The 22,227-nt window shown below is 37.6% G+C and overlaps 1 protein-coding gene across 2 annotated transcripts in view; it reads left to right on the top strand.

Moving 5' to 3' along the window:
- Positions 1-210: 210 nt before the first annotated feature.
- The window catches only part of RIMBP2 (RIMS binding protein 2), a 98,084-nt gene continuing 76,067 nt past the window's right edge, over positions 211-22,227 (top strand). The window contains exon 1 of one of the 2 annotated variants that reach the window (XM_032920214.1): positions 211-348. The gene's annotated coding sequence lies outside the window, so the exon portion shown is untranslated. The remainder of the gene's footprint in view (positions 349-22,227) is intronic. The other variant, XM_030501981.1, reaches the window with a different exon arrangement.

The raw sequence follows: 22,227 nt of genomic DNA, 5'->3' as shown, positions 1-22,227 counted from the left end.
GTTCAGCAAGGTTGAATTTACTAGTTTAGATTGACTTCTCTCATATGTAATGTATATCAAGCCATCACTTTCAAGCAGCTTTTGGGGGCACAGGCAATGAAAAATATGTTAATGAAACATGCTGTGTTGTAGGAAGAGCAAGTATTAGCTAATACAAATGCAGTTTTAACAAACTGGTCACTTGACTTACTCTGTTCTTATTCTACACAGTTTGGAAATGATCCATCATGTCTGCAGCCTGCAACACCACAGAAAATATTTGATCAGACCCAGTTTTTAGAAGAGACCCAGATTTCTAAATCTCATGTCACCACCTTAAATCCAGATCATCACCACTGGCAGTTTTTAGTAAGTCTTATTTAATTTTACTATTTTATGGCTGATGAATTTAAAGACAAATCTAGTTTGGCAGTCTTGCTGCTTCTGATTGTTCGTTTGGTTTTGTTTGGGGTGGTTTTGTTTGCATGTGCACTAAACGTGTGGTCTTCTGAGGGGGGGTGTTCGGGAGAAGGAGGGTTTACCTCCATGATCTTTATAGCAATAGATTTTGTATTGATTTCTTAGAATCTTGCAGAACAGTAGTAGTACTTAAATAATATATATGTAGTTGGGACATAATTTAAGCATGAGATGAGAGTTCAATAAACAAAAATGTGATAGAAATTGTAATTCCAATGCTTTGTCCTGGATGCATGAATACAAAAGTGCAGGGCCTAGTGCTCAGTGGTTGTGATCAGCATATTGCAGTCTGTTTTGGTGTCTGCATCCTGACGCTTGATTCAGAATGTCAGCAGATTTTTTTTCTGCTTGGATTTCTATGTGTCTGCACACATTCTGATTTTCAGGCACCTTTTGTATTCAGAGAAGGGTCCTTTGAATATAAAAACTATAGAATAATGTTAGTGTACCTGAAGACAACTTCCAGAGAGGAATATGTGTGCCAGTGAGGTGTCTTGAATTCCTTCTTGTAGGTAAAATACTGTCACCTAAGAACAAAGACATTTCAATGCATAAATGGACAAATTTCTGTTTCTTTTCAAAATCGGAGGTGCAAATGGAACACTACGTTTTGTTTTCTTTAATTAATAGCTGTTTTATCTGCTTTTGCTTTCGTTACACCAAGGAATTTACTGCTTTTTGGACTGTGAAATTATAATGGGTGTGATTTCTCTTTTTTTAAACTTGTTAATGTAAACAAAAATACTGTGAAAAAGGAAGGCAAGCTTTTGGAAGTTGCTAGAGAAACTAGACTGAACTCATTGTCTTGAGTTGAATTTTGGAGTCAATTTAGTCACTTTTCAGTAGTAAATGCAGTTTGGTGAGTAGAGATGTACTGTGTGCAGGGTTATCCTCTAAACACTTGTCAGTTGCTCAAGATAGCTAAGACACAATTTCATGGTTGTCCTTTTCAAAGAAGTGCCTGCTTAGTCAAGCTGCTTCTGCCACTGCCCGCCCCAGCATCAGTTTTTGCACAGATCAGTTCCTTCTACAGCTGTGGAAGCAGTTGTAATGGCACGTTTTGGAAGGTATGGCATGCCTAAAGGGGGTGAGCAACGGGCAGATGACTGCTCTCCTGCTGCACAAACAAGTCCTAGCACTTCAGAATAGTACTGGGACATGGGAATCTTTCTATGAACTTAAGAGTTGCAGAAACCGTCAATATTATATCTATCTTTTCAGAAACACTGAAAAAACCCTACAACTGACTGACTTGATTCAGTAATGATAATGAAGCAAATAATACAAGTTTGGAACTCTACATGCCTTTATTCGTTGTCTATTCATTGTCTGTGACTGAGTTAGAAGATGTAGTTCATGTATCACCTTTGATCTTCAAAGCATTTTGCAATCAGTAACTAACAGAATTCTTTAAAAGATACCATTTTAAAACTAATATTCTCCCTGTTCTTACACTTTACCTCACTGAACTGAAAGTAAAGGCTCAAAGCTTTGCTTTGAAGCTTGAGGTTCTAAATTTGGTGCTGGATTTATCCATTTGAAGGATATGAGTTTGATTGCATCAGAAGTAATTATATTTAATATGACAAGAGAAAAGTGCATAAATGTGGTATTTTGAATGGCTGTTAGAGCCTTCTCTGCATCTCTTGCTTCTGAAAAGAATAATTACATCGCTGTGATGTGAACTGAATGTTAAGGTCTGGTGCAAGTTATATCTGGTAAGAGAGGTCAAGGCAATCTCCTAATGTTGTGGTTAGAAGTTCCCTTGACAGAAGGCATTTGAGAAGTTAGGTATTGTTTGTAGACCCAGACCCAGTACACATACGTAAAACAACTTGAAAAACGGGATATGACTGAAATTAGTGGGAATTTTTGCTGATAATTTCATTCACATCAATAATTTGTGCTTTCAAGCAGCATAAGGTTGTCTTGTAAAACAAAAAGCTGTGGTTTGGATTAAGGTCTCGAGAACAGAATAGAGAAAAGATTATTTGCAGCAGCTCTTTTCAGTCCAGCATAGACTGTGTCTTTGAGTCCATTCGGAGTCTGTTCTCACTGCTCAGTTTGTCAGTATTTAAGTGGAACATAAGAAATCTAAATGGTTGCTGGGCAGTAGCAGCCTTCTGGATAAAAGGTAAACTTTGGGCATGAAACCAGCCTCCATTTAAAACACTCTTGTTTACATAGTGTTGTAGCACAGATAGTGAGAGAGCTAGATACTCTGCTGCCAGGATTAAAATTTCCTAACAACATATTATATACTGTTTCTTTTGTACTGTAGATACAGTATTTGAGGCTAAATTTTAACCTACTGCTCACTTGTATTTAATTTTTAATTAATTGCTGCAGCTGTATCAGAAACAATAACTTTTAATCATTTACACTGAGGATCATAAGAAATAAGTGCAGTTTTCATTCTGGTACTGTATGTTTCAGGAGTGGTTTCACTGCAGGAGGAAAATCCTGTGTTTTAGTAAACAGAGACCAAATTTGTTATTTACAGACAAATGTTCCCTTCGCCTTCTGTCACAAGCTTTCCATGTACATAAATATAACAGACTTGCACCACTTACCTGTTAGTTACCATGCAACAGCAGCATTTGACACTGCCTGCAGCTGCACTGAATGACGTGAAGCTCCCTGACTGTAAATTCAAGTGCTCTGTGTTTAGATCTGGGGTTGATAAAAAGGACATTAGTGTGGGTATGATGCCACTTTCACCGTAGTAGCAACGTGTCAGCAGAGTTTCTATAACAACAGCAGTTTGCTGAGATATAGCCCTCTTATCACATGTTCATGATGGAAAAATTGTAATGTCTTTATTCTACTGTAACATGTAGTTTTCCTCTGAGATACACACTGAGCTCAATTTAAGCCTTTTTGCCTCTGTGCAAAGCAGGAATCTGTCGTGCTTCCCAAAGATTCACTTGGATTCATTATTTCCTGAGGTCAGAGCACTGGATGTTTTAATTTTAATTTGTGAATATTTTTAGTATTGCTTGCTATTCAGAGCTGGTTTGCACTCTCTTAATGATGGCAGAACAAGGGGGCTGGGTAGTGGGACAATAATTAAAAATATGAATGCTTCTGATACAGTACTTAGCGTTTAGGCTGGATAGCCAGCCCTGTGAAAGGAGCTTTTTGAGGTTACTTGTCTTTCATGTGCCCCGGACATGTGTGAGGTTTTTAGCAATGACATCAGCAATATCCATGGCCAAAACCTGTATCTAGATTTTGATAAATGCTGAAATGAATCATAACCTATTTGAATTTTGATAATTTGGTGTTTCTTGTGAGTATTTTTAAACATATAGCATGGAATGCCAATAAGCTATTTCAGTGGTTTGTTTCCCTTTCCCATCAGTTTTCTTCTCCAAATCAATGAAATTACTCATATAATATTCCATTTCTAATAATATTTTCTACATTGACTATTGCCTGTTCAAATGTAGAATTCTCTTTTGATTTTGTTGATACAGTGCCAGTATAATAAAAGCTTTTCCTATCTGCTGGCTGTAAGGAGATCTTCCATCAAAAATAGATCTTAATTTGGTTTTAAAAACTGCTTTTTTCTAATCAGAGTTAGAGCAGGTTGTTACTTTCCTGAGTGAGTGAAAGCAGTGGAGGATATTTAAAGGCCCAAAGAATGAGATATGTCCAGTACCACATTGGATTAAATCAGTAGCCATGAAAGCAGGCTGACCTTTCTTCTTTCTTCCCTAGAACATAATATTCTTACTCCCTGAGTTTAAAAAGGTTGTTGACTCAAATATGACCTTTCAATGAAACGCTCTTGTAATATAGTTTCCATCTTTTTTCTTTTATGGAGTAATCAGTCAGGATAGGTCAGCAGAGGCACCACCTGGGAGCAGATATTCTCAAGCACTGTTGCTGTTGCTGCCTGGGACTGAGCAGTTTACATGTGTGACAGTGGCTGTTAAGGGAGCTCTGGAGAGATGAGGTGTGCTCAGATGGTCGAAAGAGCATAGGTGAGCGAGGCCTTTAGCAGACTCAGGGCAGTTTTGTCTGTGCTGGAGGCCATGCTGTCTTGTTATGATCCTGGAAAACATGTGGTATGTATTTTTCAAGGGTATGTAGATGTGATTTCTCTCATGAATATATCCATTAATCCTGCTGAATTATAAAACTCAAATGTAAGGCCTTCTGATAACCTTTACTATATATGATATATTCAAACCATGAAGATTCTTTTATTAAAAACTAGGCATTTGGGGTTTGTGATTGGAGATTTAGGAGACATCCCAAAATGATCTCAGAATAACTGAGATAACTGAGCAGCGAATTTGGTCTAAACAGGCAAGAACAATAAAACACTTTCATCTCTGTTCCTTTATAAGGAACAGAATAAATGAGCTACATAATATCTAAAGAAAGTCAAAGATACTCATATAATCTGAATGCAGAATATATGAGTAGTGCTTGCAGGGCATGGTTTTTCTTTTTGCGTACTGTCATTTAAATGCATCCAGCCAACAACCAGTCAGTGATGCAAACCTTCAAAGGTTCCACCTCCCTTAAAACAATTGTTTTCTGAACCTGGGATATGAATTGAGGTTCTGTTTAAGAGACAGCGTGTGTATGTATACATTTAATCTTGATTTTATGTTTATGGATGTAGTCTATATTTTCATAAATCTCACTACCCACTGTTCTGTTCATTCCTCTCTGAAGGGCTGCCATCTGCATAAGCCTAGCTGTATATATTATCTTTCTCCTAAACGTACTGTTTCTTGTCTCAGTCCCAGTTTCCTTCTAAATTGCTTCAACAAATGTAATACTTGTATCAGATAAGAAAGCTGAAGAATCTCAATGCACTCTCCATTACAGCAAAACAAAAGGCTTATGGAGCAAGGTGATTTATTACTTCATTTTTCTGAAATCCATTATAAGATTAATTTTTTCGCTTATACTTTTTCATATCCTCATTACATTTGCTTCTTGCTTAATCATCTTTAAGACAAAATAGTATGTCTTGAGGAGAGAACATTATTTAATTAACTTTTTCTAATGAATCAGACTGCAGAATTTTCTGGTAGCTGCATTTGCTAGGCTGCTTGTCCAGTAAATTAGGAGAAAGATATTTTAAATGAAATCCTTTCTGAATATAGAACGTTTCTGATATTAGAGCCTACAATGAGCCCACAGCTCGGTGGTGTACATCAGAGATAAAAGGCGTATTGGGAAAAGCATATGGAATGTCAAAAAGATGCATAAAACTGTATTTCTGAGCTGTCCTCTTTCATCGAGCATAACCAAAAAACCAGGTGTGTGAATAAGGAGCATATTAGTGTGTGGTGATGTTTACAGATTCCTGTCTTAACCTGTGCTTAGCACTCATCCATTTTTATATGCACAGATATTGTATTTTCAGCTATGTTTGGGGATCTCTATGTAAATGCTCTATGTAAATGGCCACTTTTCTCTCCCTGAGGAATATGTAACACTAGTGGTACATCATTTGTGGCCTTGGTATGACTTATTTTATTTTGGAGGGGCAGAAATTAGCTACATTAGATAAAACAGTTTTGAAGCAATCATCACTTGGAATGCTCTCTCTTACTCTTCCCTTATGCACACAGCTGTCCATAGGTACCTGTATTGCTCTTGAAGAAGCCTCCATAGGTGATTTTCTGTATCTGGGGGAAAGTTGCAATATAAGTGCCTTGCCTCTTAAATCTAGTGATAGTGAGATTTGGATTTCATTGAATGTTCTTCCGGAGTGGCTGCATTGGTTCATTTCTTCCTTCTTTTAGAAAAGTAATAGTTTCAGTCACATTCAAACCATTAGTTCATCGTTACCTGAGAGGCAGTGGGTGGATGAAGGAAATGAATCGTGCTCAGCATAACAAGGAGATAATAAGCTATATAAATAATTAGCAACACGTTTTAAAAATATGCTCATATAGAGCCAAAAGTATCTTGGCTTGAGTGCATGGTCTCAAAGATGTAATTGGGACTATTCATTTCAGCAAGGCAAATATGGGGATTTTTAGAATTCATAAAATCTGCAATAATAGTCACGAAGGAGCAGAATATGATTCAAAGCAAAGCACACTGCGTTAAGGCCACTCATGAATATATTTGGAAACTTCCTGGTTCCTTCTTTCACAGTAGACAGCATGTTTTGTGGAGTTGCCATGAAGATTTGCAGATCATTTCTGTCAGCTGAAATTCCAGAAACAAATGGTGTAGGCATCTTCACCTGCAGGAAAAGAGGAAGACAAACACTTGATATCTACTCTTAACAGCTGTACTGTCTCAGTTAACAGAATAAAATATAAATAAAAGACAAAATGCAATTCTAGACACAACCAGTGCTTCCAGAGACGTCTGGAGGATTCGCTTCAATGGGATTTGACCTTTTACAAAAATCCAAGGCTAGTATTATTTATGAATATTTTATTGAGATAAGAAACCAGCTGTATAACTGTTAAGAAGGGAAGTGTCCATTGTCTCTTCACTAATAGTTCCCTATGGGCAGGCAGGATTTTACATGAATATGGTGGGAGGGTGTCTGAGGAAGCTGTTAGTCACTGTCGTGGTTTAACGCCAGCCAGCAACTAAGTGCCACCCCCTGCAGCCCCCAGTGGGATGGAGATGAGAATCAGGAAAAGGTAAGACTTGTGGGTTGAGATAAGAACAGTTTAATAAATTAAATAAAGTAAAATATTTTAATAATAATAGTAATGGAAAAGAAAAGGAGAGAGAGAGGAATAAAACCAAAGACAGACAAGTGATGTGCAAAACAGTCGTACTCATGTAGCCATATGACTCAGCCAGGTATCTCTGTTTTAAGTATTCTGGCTGAGCTACTTCTGATGTTTTAAAATCCTCTGGGTTTATTTGTTTGTTTGTTTCTATGCTGTCATATTCTCCCCTAATTGCAGACACATTTGTGTGTCATGAAAGAATGATCTTTGTTCTTTAAATTTCTAGTCCAGTTTTATAGGTAGGAGTTAACAAGTGGTTTGGACAAGTGTCTGGGCCTTGTCTTTCAAGTGATGCTTGCTCCTATATTCCATATGATAGGTTAGTTAAATCCAAAATAATATTTTTCAATATTTTGGCTACATTGCTAATAAAATATATACTCATGTAAATAAATAATAATGACAAAATTGAGAGTTACATAGATCTATCTTGGGTAGATTTGTCCTTATCATAGCAACCCACTGAAGAAAATACATATCTTTCCTGACATGCTTTCAGAAAAGTAATGCTGAAGCTGAGTAAGACTCAGTAACTTTACCTCAGTGCTATAGCAGATAAAAGAAATGTAATCTTTTAACTACACACTGAAGTTGCATGTGCTGTCTTACGAGTGTTGTGTGGCTGCTGGATTTAAATGTGTGCTACAAAGCAGCTCATGGGCAGCAGTCCAACCCCAGAAATGCACTGCTTTCCTTGATTGCTTTCTCTGCTAGCAAAAATAGGAAGCCAGGCCAAGGATATGAGCAGGCAGAGACAGACTGTGACTTAGAGATGTGATATGTGTGTTGTTTGTTTTTTTTCTTTTCCTCTTAAGGATTTAAATGGAGATGTACTGGAGGGAAGCTGGCCCAGCTACTGCCCTGACAGTGCCTTGTTTTCTTTGTGGATTAACAGGGAACTCCAATCTGCAAGGCCTCAATCTGGCCCCTTTCATCAGCGCTGAATCACTTTAAAAAGAAAAACAGTGCATGTGATTATCAAAAGCATTTCCATTTATAACACGCTGTGGCAATTCAGCTTAGACACCAGAAAATAAGAACATTACATATATTAAAAGGATGTTGGATGGGGAAATTTATGAAATCTATAAATGTGGCAGTAAAATACACATATAGCTGTCACCGTGTTGAAGTGTGACCAGCTATTGACACTTTGTAAGTGATGGTGTTCCCTTTAGCTAGCCTGTGATAAGTACACATCAGCAAAGACATTAGAGTCCAAAGAAACAGTGATTAGCATATTTTAAAGTTTCCTGCACTGACTGCTTAAATACATTTGCATTAATAGAAAGATGAGACTCTTCATGAGGTTCTCTGCGTGACAAAGGCTAAAAATAGTTTTATTAGGACTTTGGCTGCCTTTCTACTAAATTTTAACAGTTTGGGAGAAAGGAAAACACACTTTTGAAAGGTTATAATTAATGAGTTATGTGTTGTTGGGGTTTTTTAAAGTATACAAAAATAACATGAAGAAATTGGGACATGCATGCTATTTTGTGCCTTTGGCATTTTGAGGGTTTGCAGCCTGGCTTCCCACTTGAGATGGGGGCGGGCTTTGCTGTTGCCTGCTCTTAGCAGTGAGCCCTCTGCAGCTGGTGAGAAGAATTCAGTGTGTAGATTTTGAAGATGGTTGCACAGAAAGTAAATTCTGTTCTAAATTTCCACAGCAAAACACTATGCCTACCACTCTCCCATGTTGAAAGGAAATCCAGCATGGTGTAGCTTTATTTGAGAGAGTGTAAATTGTGTTTATATAGTTGACAGTTTAAAAATTTAGATCCAGGTGCACAAAAATTTAAGGTTTTCAAACATAAAGTTTCCTGTTGTGATGGTAGCAAAAAAACTCACCCGTGGCAATACAGCATCCATGTAATGCTAGGAGTGTTGTGGGGAGAAGAGAAACAAACCAGGCTGCTGGTGTGGAAGTGAAGAAGCCAGTGTTAGATCATGCACAGAAGTCGTGATGTGTGGAGTGTAGGTTTAGGCCTGCTGCTTCCATAAAGTGCTGTCTGGGATGAGAAAGGGTTGTTTAGAGAGAATAGGAGCTGCTGTTTTCAATTCACTGCTGTAATTGTAAATGATATTGTGATGGGCAGGGAGATGATTATTAGAACAAGAGGAACTCACCAGTATTATCATTGCCATCATCACTGCGTGCTCTAGGATCTGTGCACGTGCTCTGGTAATTTGCAGTTTCTATATGAGCATAACCATCCTGGCACATACTACACTTCTGACAGAAGAAAGATACAATGTTGTAAGAAAGATTTTTGCATATTTTCTGTGAATGAACATTCTGCTTTGCTGGTGAAGTATATACTTATTTGTTAAGAAGAGTTTAACAACTATATTCTTAGCTGTCTTTGGAGGCAAGCCCATGATTAAAGTTGAGAGAATAAATGCCGTAATATTTCATAACATATTATTGTAATATAGGCCTATAGAATTCAGAACAGAATGTGCAGGAACCCTCTAGAACTGGAGTAAAAACATCGAGTTTTCTTGCTTCTGAAGACGTTTTCATGGTATGAGAAACATGGCATTGCAGGTAACTAGCAGAGCAGTGTTGTAGCGTATATGGGAACAATGCATTTGTTAAGAAAAGGATGTAGCAGTCCAGTGACCTATATAAATGTTAAGGAAATGTTTTTTGGTTGGTAACTCACTTGTGTGGATGCAAGGCTGGAGGATTAAAGATCAGTCTTACATATAAAACCTAATTAGCCTTTTTAATTAAGGTACAGATGCTTACAGTAATTTTCTCATAACTTTCTCAAGAATGGATGTGATCACATGCTTAATGAGATATTTCTGGATGTCTTACTCCATGGTGCAGTACTCCCAACATGCTCATTAAAGGACTTGGTGTCAGTTTATATATTGTATGTAAACTCAGCTGAGAAATACTTAATACAGGAGACTTACTAGGAATGACAAGCTATGATTTAAAACTTTGGGGTTTTATTTCTTTATGACCATGCATTTTTCATCTCCTCAGCTTACCTCCTGTATTTAAACAGTTACATTATACAAGTGATCACTACCCAAACATCCATCCACTGCCTTACGTTTAACATGTAGCTCATCATGTCTGTGCATTTTGGGGAATGGTTTGGTGTTTCACAGTTCTGATTGTTTTACCTTTGGTGCATGCTTGAGTTCTGACAACAGCATATTCCTTAACCTAAATAATAAGAAACAAGAGTTTGCTATTAGCTCAGAATTTTCTTGATACGAGTGATTTAATAAACTTCAGCTTGGTATATTTTAGACTTGTACTATACCTTCGTTTACACATTAGTTTTATCATGTTAACCCACAAGTTTCATTTAACCATAAATAAGGAGTGTATTCTTCCACCATATGTACAGATCAGCTTTTGGTGAAGCTGTGGGACTGCATAATGGTCCTGTCTGCACAATTTTGAATGTAGCCAAGTTCATTTTCATACTTGGAAGTTAAGAACCAAAATTTTTGCATCCATGTTTCTTAAATTCAGTATATAAAGTATCATTCCACATAGCGATGTAGCGCTTCTTTAGAAGTATTGAGAATAAATAAGGGAGGAAAGCTGTAAGGTTATATTCAAAAAAAGGGAAAAAATGAAGGAAGGGGAAAAAACAAAATGGGGAAAGGTGAGGAGGAGAAGAAAAAGGGGGAAAAAAAGGAGGGGAAAAAAAATTAGTCCTTAGTGCTGCAGAAGGAAGCATTTGGATATACTAGTAGCATTGTGCCAGATGTGATTTAAATATGGATGGGTGACAGAATAGGAGGCATAAGGATAATTCATAATCTTAGCAGGAAGAAAGGAGTCAAATAGGTAAGCTGCGGTGATGGCGTGGTGTTCAAAGCACTTCTGGGAGTTTCCCCAGGATATTATGACAACCAATGATAATTCGCAGAGTGCTTGGAATATTTCGGCCCAGCTAAACACCCCATGTGAGAAGCTTATTTGTATTTATTGAAAGGCTGGAGCCTCTGAGATCATTAAAATCTGGTCTTGAAAGCTCAAGAGAATAGTTTTTATACCCCTATTTCTGGCATAACGTTTTCTATTTCAGCACTTAGACTTTCATTATTCTATCAGTTGGCTTCTAGCAGAAAATGTGGATTGATTTTATTTTCAAAGATAATCAAGATCTGTTAAATTTTAAATTTTTAACAGAAGGTTCAGTTCAGAGTTGATTTTCAAAGTCTTAATGTCTTATTTCCATTTTCAGCTGTGCCTCTATAGAAAGAACTCTGTAATCATACTGCCCACTGTGGGGAAAATTCTGAATAGAGCAAAAAGAAGCATTTTTGTGTTAAAACCTTTTGTCTCTTTTTATTAAGTTTTCTATATTTGCACTATGATTTAAAAGGACAAGAGAGAATGTGTTAGTCACACACTGGCCTGTATTTACATGCTAATCTTTGTATTCATGCAAGTACAGTTTCCTTGGAAGATGTAGCTGGAAGAGGAGGAAAGAGTAAAATGTATGCCCTGAACTTCAAACCCCTGAGCTGTAACTTTGTAATGTGAGCAGCAAGCTTGCTAGAGGCAGTTCCTGATTGCATGAGAGAGATCTTGGATTTGCTAGATGATGATTATGTTATGGATCTCTGAAACTTGTCTTTAGATGCAGCAGGCTCTGGGGCAATATTAGGCTCCAGAGCTCTCTACCAATTTCGTAGCAAACTTGATTAAGCCATTAAATTGCAGATCATTGCTGACAGTAAATTAATTCTTAATCCGAGTTCTATTCTGCACGACATTGGGAGACTTTTGCCAGGAGGCCAGTGGCTTGAAAATGGGTAATTAAATTCTGTTGTAAATACATTTTTATCTACCCTTCTGCTTGCAGGAGCTGGCAAACAAGCGAGAGCCATTAATTAATACCTGTAATTTGGTTTAGTGGAATAAGCCCTGCTCCTGTCAGATTCTGAAATGGAAATGAAGGCTATAAAGTAGAGAGTATAACATAAAGAAAGCTGACAAAAATGTATTCATAAGAGTTTCTGTTCTTACTTCGCTCTGTCAAAGAGGATGGCTAGTTTGCAAATTTGGCAATGCTTGGGTCTGATGTCAATGTAGAAAAGACAAGTTAAAACCCCCCTAAGTAGAGCAAAAGTAGCGACAGTGGCAAGATGTATTCTGAGCATTTCCAAATTATGTAGTTAATCCCTGTGACCCAATTTTACAACTTCAGGAGCTGATTTTAGCAGGTTCATCTTTGGTGAACATAGAGTTGTGCACTCGTTGTCACACATGGGTTTTATTATTGTTTGGATTTGAACCAAGAAGTATTGTTTGCAGGTTTTATTCAGAAGTATCAAGGAACCTTGTTTGCTAGCACTGTATTAGCACTTTGTCTTTCCGTTGATCTGAAATAAACCCAATTTTCATACTTTTCTTGCATAGTTTTTCCATTTCCTTAAAGCCCTGAAAGTTGGAAATTACGAGACTCACTCATTTGTTAAGGAAAGATGCCTCCTAATTCTTGTTAAAGAGAGAAGCAAGCTTCTCCGCAGTATTTGCCTATGATAAATAGTTTCTAATGTCTTAAGAGTTTAGGGGTACTTCCAGCTCTCCAAACTGGTTTAAGTCTTTAGTGGGGAGTCTGACTTTCATTTATGTACTCCTAAGGTTCCTTTCAGAGGATTCAGGCTCATCCAGAGCTCAAACAGAAAATCATATAGCAAGAGGGATGTCAAAATTGTGGCACATCCTTTTTAAAGGATGGTGCAAGTGACCAGTGGGGAAAGAAGCCTGGAGAAACGATTGGGCATGAGCAGCTGGGTATGTCCATATCTGAATCATGGAGGAAACTATATTCATTGCTTTCCAGTACTCTTCTTTAAATTGTTTTGACTATTTTGTAATTGTGTGAATAATTTTTCCCCAAAAGAAGGAGCAAGAAGCCTGTGGGGGTGTTTTAACATCATTACTGGCTGGCTGTCTTTAGCTCTGAGTCAATCTGGGTTATATTCAAGGTGTCTCCTGGCAACCTAATGTCATTAGCCTTAGCAGTGTTGAGGCTCATTTAGTCTTTTGTGGTTAACATTGCAGACAGATCTGATTTGTTTTGAAAATGGGTGTTTGGAAACTTTGGAAGCTAAAAGGTTTGCTTGGCAACAAACATGTCTATAAACTTTATCCGAAATGAGCAGATCATATAAAATGGAAGATATCTGATAGTCACAGTGCCAGGAAAAACTCAGTTTTCTGGCAAAAGTTGCAAGAAAAAGAGCTGTAGTTTAATAAAAATGAATGTTAAAACTGTAGAATTGCAATGTATTTGACATTTGAGGGGGTAGTAAAAAAAAAAAAAAGGCAAACTAGTTGTTAGGCAAGAAATGCTTTTAAATGAACCAGGTTATTGATAGCTTGCTTGGTACATGGGTAAAATTATTCATGTGGGGGGTTTTCTTTGTAGTGATTGCTTTCCGCTAGAGCTCTGAAATACGTAGTGAGCAAGCCTCTCACACCATGATCTCTGGCAGCCTCACCATTCTTCTAACAAAGTTCCACAAATTAAAGATATGGTGAGATAGGCTTGTTTAGGGGTCTGTGCAACTGGTTTTGTTTGCGCCTGTGGAGCCTAAAAGCCTTCTGAGCTTCAACTCTTTTTTTACCTTCTCAGCGTAATCATCATGAGATTTCATTAAGCATACATGCAGGAAAACATATATATGATTTTATGTTTATCTGTTTTATATATATAGAGATAGAATTCTATACATATTTATATAGATAATATTACATCTATAAATACACATGCATGTAGTTTTGTGTATGTTGAAAATCCACAGTCTGAGATTTGCTGCTTTGCTTTCCAGCGTTATTAAAAATTTAACCATGTCTCCAGCTGAGACGCTTTGTCATTTTGAGAGCAATGTAAATGTTAATAATTAAAAGCAATTAAAAATGTGTTAAAAGTCATGTAATTTTTATAGGCTGGCTGACTAAATAATGGATGTCTTGTAGATTTTCTAGAGTGCCAAAGCATTACTAAACAAAGCCTTTCTCCCATCTGAGAAGTCTTGTAGAAAGGAAATAACCTATTTGGTCAATTTGGGAATCCAGCTGAGGTTTTGGAGTGAAATTACAAATTATGATCCCTGGTGAGTCCCATAATCACCATGCCATGTACTACTCTGAAGGAGCTCTTTATTTCCATGAATCCAGAGGTACAGGATTCCAAGTGACAGGTCAAAAAAAAGCAATCCATGTAAAAAACTCATCCTGAATACAGTAAGTTTAATGTATTCTGTAGTGACCATAAAGCCGTTGTGTAACCATACTTCACAGGGCTCAGTGCTGAGCAGTAATTCTTTGGTTTTTAGCAAAGAGGAAATTTTAATCTCCTTTTCTCAAGGTTGATAAAGAAGTTAAGAAACAAAATGCCTCCTCCCTTCTCTCTTCCAGAAATAAATGAATAAGTAAATTAAAAAGCCATAGCTGTATGAGTGGGTCAAGAGAATTTGACACAAGAATAGCAGGTTTATGTGTGGGTTAAGATAGTTGTAGCAGACAGCAGTCCAACCAGGAGTTTTAAGTCAGCATTTCTTGACTGTACATAAGTACTTTTTACTGCTTGTCTGTTATTTACACCACTGACACTGCTGTCTCTTACAATGAATCTGTGCCCAAGAAACATTGGGTTAAGGCATGTTCCAAAGAGAAGCTCTTGGCTATCACAAGAGGTTCTTCCCTAAAACCTTACTGTTCTGCAGTGCTGCGTATTTACTACAGTTCCTCGTTTCAAAGAACTGAGCAGGACAGCAGGCTGCAACACCACCCATCCTAACGTTGGCACTTTAATCTTGGATTTTCTGTGGTGTAAACATTTCTCCAAGACATTGACATCAGTTCCAGAATCAACATGCAGACTGTCACTGCACCGGGTCCAAAGTTTTATAAGAAATTGATTTTTACTTTATTTATTACTGCAGATTTCTTCTAAAATTTCAGATTCTTGAAGCAGTTTTTGAATGAGACAAGTTTTCTAGGGCAGAAGCAAATTGGGCTTCCTTACTAAGGAAGAGCAAGTGACCTGATGTGTGGCTTATGCATTTCTGATGTATGTGAGTTCACATAGCTGTGGAAAAGTCTTCAGATTAGGTTTGTAAGCAGGGATGTTGTCACAAGTGTCAATGATAAAGCATGGATTTAGCAGAAAGTGATGTTAAATAGCAGCACTGATCAATCAGTAAAAGAAGTTTCACTGAGCATACAGATCAATGATTCATCATTTTCTTGGTTTATATGGCCACTGTCTTTTAAAGTATCACTGGGGTTGGATTGTTCCAGGCTGTAATTGCTTCTGTTATTCCAAATGAATAAAAAATCACTGGGTAGTCACCAGTTGTGGAAGACAGTTGGAAAAGAAAGAGCTTTTACTCTGCTTTTCTGAACAGAATTGTTCAAAGGAGTTCTGTGGCCTAATCTTCTTCCCTGCTCCAGAGTCCTTGGTGTTGGAGGTTATACACTGGGGAAGGGCCTCGGGGCTCACACATTCCTGTGTGCTTTCTTTGTGGTGGTGGGAGAGGATTTAAACATCTCTACTGGGCTGGGCAGTATTTTGAAAAAACAGTTCATATAAAGGAAAAAGTTGATTGTTTCTGAATTATTTCATCCCTCTGAACCAACCACATGTATTCTATTGAGTCCTCATCTTGGTCAATTGTAGGATAGTTTATATTCTGCAACACAGCTAAGCATTACCTTGAAAGAGAAAGATGCTCTCTTAGCTCTTCACTGCCCAAAGGGAAATGGTGCAGTGCCTGGATTTCTTCATGTCCTTGCAGTGTCTGCATGCCATGTAAATTCTGTCTGCTGTTATGTCTGCAGTGAAACCATTGCCAGCCTTAGAGCTAGACTTGTAGATCAGAACAGGAAAAATTCAGTGAATCAAATGCTTGGCTTTCCTAGTTATATTCTATGAACTGCAGTTTGTGTGTTTCTCCTTGGCAGATAGCAGAGGGGAAAAAACTACTTTTGCAAAACATCACTAATACAGTAAATCACTGTGAGGTTTCCCCACCCCACTCCCCTGTGCTACTGTATCAGTGGGATATTTCTGTTTGTTTAGTGAGCTTTTTGTACTTCAATTTTGGAATTTAATTTCAATTCTGTTTCTTGGATTCTGGCCTTCTGAGTGTCACACGAACCAAAGGAGATTGACAGATGAGCTGGGACATACCCTTTACGAGATCTCAACTATTCAGATTATGGAAATAATTTTCCTGAAATAGGACTGCATCTTTCTCTATAAAATGAATAAGACTGCAGTCCTCCCATGGAACAACATTTTTAGCACATTACTGTATAATTAAGTTGAAAACCAAGACAACCCCTCAAGTGTGATGGGGAAATCTCTACCTCTGGGAAAAAGTAAAACCATATTTAGTAAATGAAAAAAAAGAGTTGGGAAGGCACTGTAAAAATTTTATTAAACCAGGTTTAACACCAGCTGAACACCATCGGGTGTCAGCTAAGTAGGGTATTTATCTAATATTACAGGGAGTGAAGCCCTTTATTTTCAGGGTCAATATTAACTATTTGAAACCAGTCAGGATTTTAATCTTGCTATCTTGGGTGGTGCATAAGAAAATCATATGTACTTCAACAGAATAGATATTTTAGGACTGCAATTCCTCTGACAGAAAGCATATGGTAATGTCAGTGCCAAATTTCATTTGCAGGTTCTGATTTACACGCCTCTGGTTTATTTAAAGTAGTAGATGTACAATGGTCAATACTGAAGAAAAGTATGATGGTGACTTTGAAGAAAAGCAGATTTCTTTTAAACTTTCATTTTGGCAAATTCAAAATAACTGTTTCAACTTATTGATCTGAAAATGTATTTTAAGAGCTTAATTTTGCTTGTATACAGCAAATAGTACATGTGGTGTTTTAGGAACTGTATGTTAATGGGTACTTGGTACAAAAATTAAATTTGTATATAAAAAAGCTCCATAGTTCTAAAATACAGATGAAATAAGAAGCTCCAGAAGCTCTGTAATAATGTGCTTATTATCATTTTCCAAGGCCAAGTTGCCAACTGTGATCTGTGAATCATTAGAAGTCCTCTGGGCATGTTGCTGATTTCTCCATCTGGTTTCCATCAGTCGTGTCCTTCTCCAAACTTCACAGTTCTAAAAGCATCTGTCAGTGAAGGAGAAGGGAGCCTGTGTCCCACTCAGCTGTTGCAGAGACCTGATCCAACTGTGAATCGGATGATCAGAAGCCAGGGGGTAGGCTGGGGTGTTCCATGCAATAGCAGATGAATGGGTAGGTGTCTGCCTGAGAACAGTGTCTCACCCTGTGGGAAGGTGTTGCTTGCCCATAGTCTCAGCCCATTAATGGAGTGAAAGATACAGACATTTGATGGGAATGACTAAGGTGTATAACTAGATTGCACTTTAAGTGAAGAAATGGAGATTGTTCATTTTATTTTCGGTTGCAAGCGCCAAGTCAGTGAATAAAAGCGAGATGGTTATTTGTGCTAGTGAACAACAGCTTTAATATTTTTCTTTCCCATTTTCTTCCCCACGATTCCTGTTCTGAATCTTTTATTTAGAATATGGCAATAAAAGTTCTCAAGCAGGTTTGATTCAAGTGACAGTAATGTCTCCCACCCTGCAAATGCCTCTTCTAGTTCCTAAGCAGGCTGAAAATCAGAGCCTGGGTTGAGCTGTTAGAACACATGCAGAGATCTGTGAAGAAAAATTAGCCTTCCTCCCAGACTGCAAGAATAGTGAAAAGAATAATGACGAAAGCTATTGCTGAACAAATTATTTTTAGAACCCTGTTCTCTTAGCTCACCCAGTTGAAAAGAGGAGCTGTTCTGTGCTTATGTATTTGCCTCTGTCTATAGTGTAGACCCACTGAGTATGTGTGATAAAGCTTTTTCAGAAGAATAGGAAAATACCTCAGGTTGAGAATGCATCTCAATGCAAAATTCAGTCTATAGGAAGAATCTGCTTTGCATCATAGAAAGATTGTCTCATGGATGATTAAGGTGCAGTCAGTTCCCTATATAATAGCAATGACCTCTGATTAGCTGCCCCTTCTATCAAGAAATACTAAATCTGCAATGCTTTTGTCACCTTAATCCTTTGTGTGTTGCCTCTCAAACACATTATACAGAGTAAGGCCTTTGTGATTCTGCTGCTTTTGAGATTATTTATCCTGAGAGAGGCAATATTTGTTTCTCTGTTATTCTTTCCCCTTCTCTCTTTCTCTGTATTTTAGAGTGAATTTCAGTCAGATAAGATTAGAGTCATCCCCCAAAATTGAGGAAGAAAAGAAGTGATTGCATTCATCTAGTAGTAAGTTTTAGGCACGTACTACTGACCCAATTGAAGGTCTTAACTTTTCAGGATTTACTGTTTGTGGTGGGCTGGGGTTAATACAGATGAATGACACTTTAATGATCCTTAGGTAGATCCTAATTTTAGTATAGTTAAAAGAAACTCAGGAGCTCAAAACAAAAACAAACAAGAAAAAGCCAAACCCCAGAAGTCCAGAAGATACTAAATCAACATGGTCTGATACAGTTCTAACTACTTTATTTATCACAGGATTTTCATACCTAAAAAGAGCCTTTTATATATCCCAGTACTGAACAGGAATTTGGCAGGTTAACCTCTGTGCATACCTATTAGAGTCATGGTGAGCGCATGATTATGTGGCCTTGGGTTGTTTGTACATACTGATCCCCTAGTCTACAGTCACATAACAATATTGGTAAATTTTGAAAACAGGGAGGACTAAAGCAAAGAGTTTATGTTGTTACATGGGTATTACCTGGTTTTTAAACTGAGAAATAAAGAAAGATTTAGGGGAAAAGAGTTGGGGGGTTCCGTCAAGTTAGTGGCCTGGAGTTTGCAGTATGCTGAATGATTTCCTCTTGCTGTTCTCTACGCAAATGTAGGAAAAAAGTGGATAGTTTGGCAAATGAGATGAAATCAACTGCCTGCTGCTTTTGGGGGGGTGCTAATGAAGAGAGACATACTCAACGTGAAGGTTAAGCAGAAGTGTAATCATATCACCTTTTGCTGAACATGTTCTCTTGTATTTATTTGTGATGTCTGTTGAACTCCCGAACACAAAAGTGGGTTTTATTTTAATTTGTTCTATGGATCGTTTTGGTAATAATCATATTTGCATTGGCCTTGAACTGAAATGGCTCCAATTTAAAATGCAAACAAAAAGTAGAATTTTACAAAGGCTTCATCTCTGGTATTTCATAGCTCTGTAATAATGTTATTTAAATGAATGCAGTTTTGTCATAATCAGGAAAGAGCAAAGAAGAGAGATTTTTTGATAGATGCTTGTCATATCCTTGATACTTCTGTATAGCAGTGTGTTGCCTAGGCTTACAGACTGCAATATATATAGTGACACAGACCTACAAGTGATACACTGCAGTGGTTAAAGCTCTGGTCCAACACAGAATTCTCACTAAAAGTGTGAGCACTAAAGTCTAATTTGTGGTGATGTTGTAGTGCCATAGCAGATGATCATCCTTGTAAACAACAGTGAATTTCTGAACCTGCAGGACTCAGCTGGAGACTTGCAGGTTTTCTTCCATATGTTTGTAACAGTTTTCCCATGTTCAATAGGAACACGTCAACACCTCAAAAGCAGTAAAAAGCATTTTGCCTTTGAAAATGTGCGTGTGTATAAAGTAGGGTCATGCCTCGCCAGGGTCTAGCAAGGTGATTGAGCGGGCTGAGGGGGGTTTATTGTAGAGGACAGGAGCAAGTGTGCATATGCACACCTTTATGAATAGGACTGAATTTCCTCGCCTTCCCCTTACCGGGCAGTATTTGAAGGTCATAAAGCACTTTGAGAGTTTGCTGTGCTTCCCACAGAGGCTTCTGCTTATCACTGGTTGGTGGGGCACCATTTATTCTCTCTTTATTTGTTTGTGATTTCACTTCACAGAATGCTCTGTGCAGTTTCATTTGGGTTTCACCATGATTCATTCGACTACTTAAGAAAATTTATTGGAAATCTGGTCTCTGGGGGTTTTGTTTCATCTTTTATGTACTTTTTTTCCCCCAGCAGTCCTATGAATTATAAAATCAAAGTTCAAATGTGGTATGTGTCTATCATGGAATCTTTTACTTTGTATTAATCCATAAAGTATCAAACATATGCAAAGCTAAAACCTGTAAGTGATAAATACATGTAGACCATTGCTGATACTTTCTTAAAATTGGGAATTACACTAATTAGTTGGTTTGGGATTTGGCAGGGCATTTGAAAACCACATTGTAGGGTTACTGGAAGAGTAATTTAAATTGGCAGATGGCAAACTATTCTGTTGCCAGCTTGTTCGCTTGGTTGTTCACTCTAGTCTTTCATATTTTAGAAGCTAAGAATTCAGTCCTCTGAAATTCCTGAAATCAAAGACTTAGTGTTCCCAAGATTCAAGTTGGCAAGGAACTGCTCTAGGGCAGCAGTGTCAGGTAGATTGTATTTAAAACAAGAACCTTTCCTTCCTTTCATTTGCACAAAGAAGTTTGAAATGTCAAGTTTTTGTTCAGGATTCTAATAAAACCACGACTAAAAAAGTCATAATCCTCCACAAAAAGGGAATATTACCCAAGAGAACTGTAGAGCTTTATTTGCAAAGCACTTTATAACTCTGTATTGGATGACATCTAAGCACTGAATATTGTAATTTTGATTGTGTTGTGGTACAGAGCAAATGCTGATGAGAACAGTAAACTGCAACAATGGAATTGTACAGCTTCGGGTTTTTTCCAGACGTTTAGTGCTGGTGTTCACTGAAGTCTGAATTGGTGTTTAAAATGAGGACTTGCCTAGAGGAGATTATTTTTTTCTTAGTGTACATTTCATTAGACAGCAAAGCAATTACTTCCAAAATTTAGGAATTATTCTCTAGCACATTGTAGTAGGATTAGACGCATTTTGGCATTTGAGCAACTTTCAACACGAATTTGCACATAAGGAGCAATAATGCCATTTGACAATCTGGCACACAAAAAATGTTCAAAATTTGGACTGTTTTCCAACCTGTCCTGGGAACAGGACAGGGATTTTCAGGTTTTCTATGGCAGAGATGTAGACTGCCATAACATCGTTTGCCATCTTTGCCCTGCAGAGGCAGATCACTTCATTGCGGGCAATTTGGGACCCTCAGGAAAAACTGCTCTTTCATTTTCTACATGTGGTTCAGCTAGCAATGGTTGAGTAAAGAGACTGAGTTAAGAAGACAACATTAACTCAAATCCAGTCATTCTCAAGGAAAGAATAAAGTGATGTCAAGTCATTTGATTAATGCTGTAGTTAAAGCCCGATTAAGGTGATACAGTCTTGGCAACACCAAGACTGAATCATGCTGAATTACACTGAAAACAGCAAAGAAAAGGCCCAGATTCTGATCCTCTGAATCAGACATGAAAACTGCATACAAAACACGTTGTCAGTGAGTTTCATTTCCTCTGGGTAAATAAAACATCATCTGAGTGTTTGAGGGCCGCAGTAGTTTGCATTTGGTCAAGATCCTAATCAGGTGGCAGTTTCCGTTTTGACAAGGGCTGAAACAGAATCATAAGTCTGAAGAAATGGAGCTAACAAGCTTCCTTCAGCTGCTGCTTTTTCAGCAGAAAATAAAAGGAGAAAGGTAATATGGATTCTTTTGCTAGTTACAATGTCAATAAGATGTAACTCAAAATTCCTCCCTTGTAGTTCAATTTCACTACACTCCATTTTTTTTAAACCACCCTAAGGCTGTGTATTTTTTCTCGTGACTCATTTTCTGCTTTGTGAAGAGCTTCACAGGTCTGTTAAGCAGAACTAAACTTTGCGTACTTGCATGAAATCTGAAATGCCTGAGTGAAAGAAATGGATTAAGCAGATAATCTCCTATCATACTTCAAACAATTTGAAGCATAGGGATTTAAAAAGCAGTAACTATATATGAAGAATTTTTTTTTTAAAGGAAGGTTATTTCATGACATGCTGCCTATAAGTAATAACTTTCCTTTCTTAAAAGAACTTCAGACCACTCTAAAA

The sequence above is a fragment of the Strigops habroptila genome, chromosome 11 (assembly GCF_004027225.2).
Source record: "Strigops habroptila isolate Jane chromosome 11, bStrHab1.2.pri, whole genome shotgun sequence".
Lineage (NCBI taxonomy): Eukaryota > Metazoa > Chordata > Aves > Psittaciformes > Psittacidae > Strigops > Strigops habroptila.
Note: the sequence above shows the minus strand (reverse complement) of the source record. Positions and strands in the feature narration are given on the sequence as shown.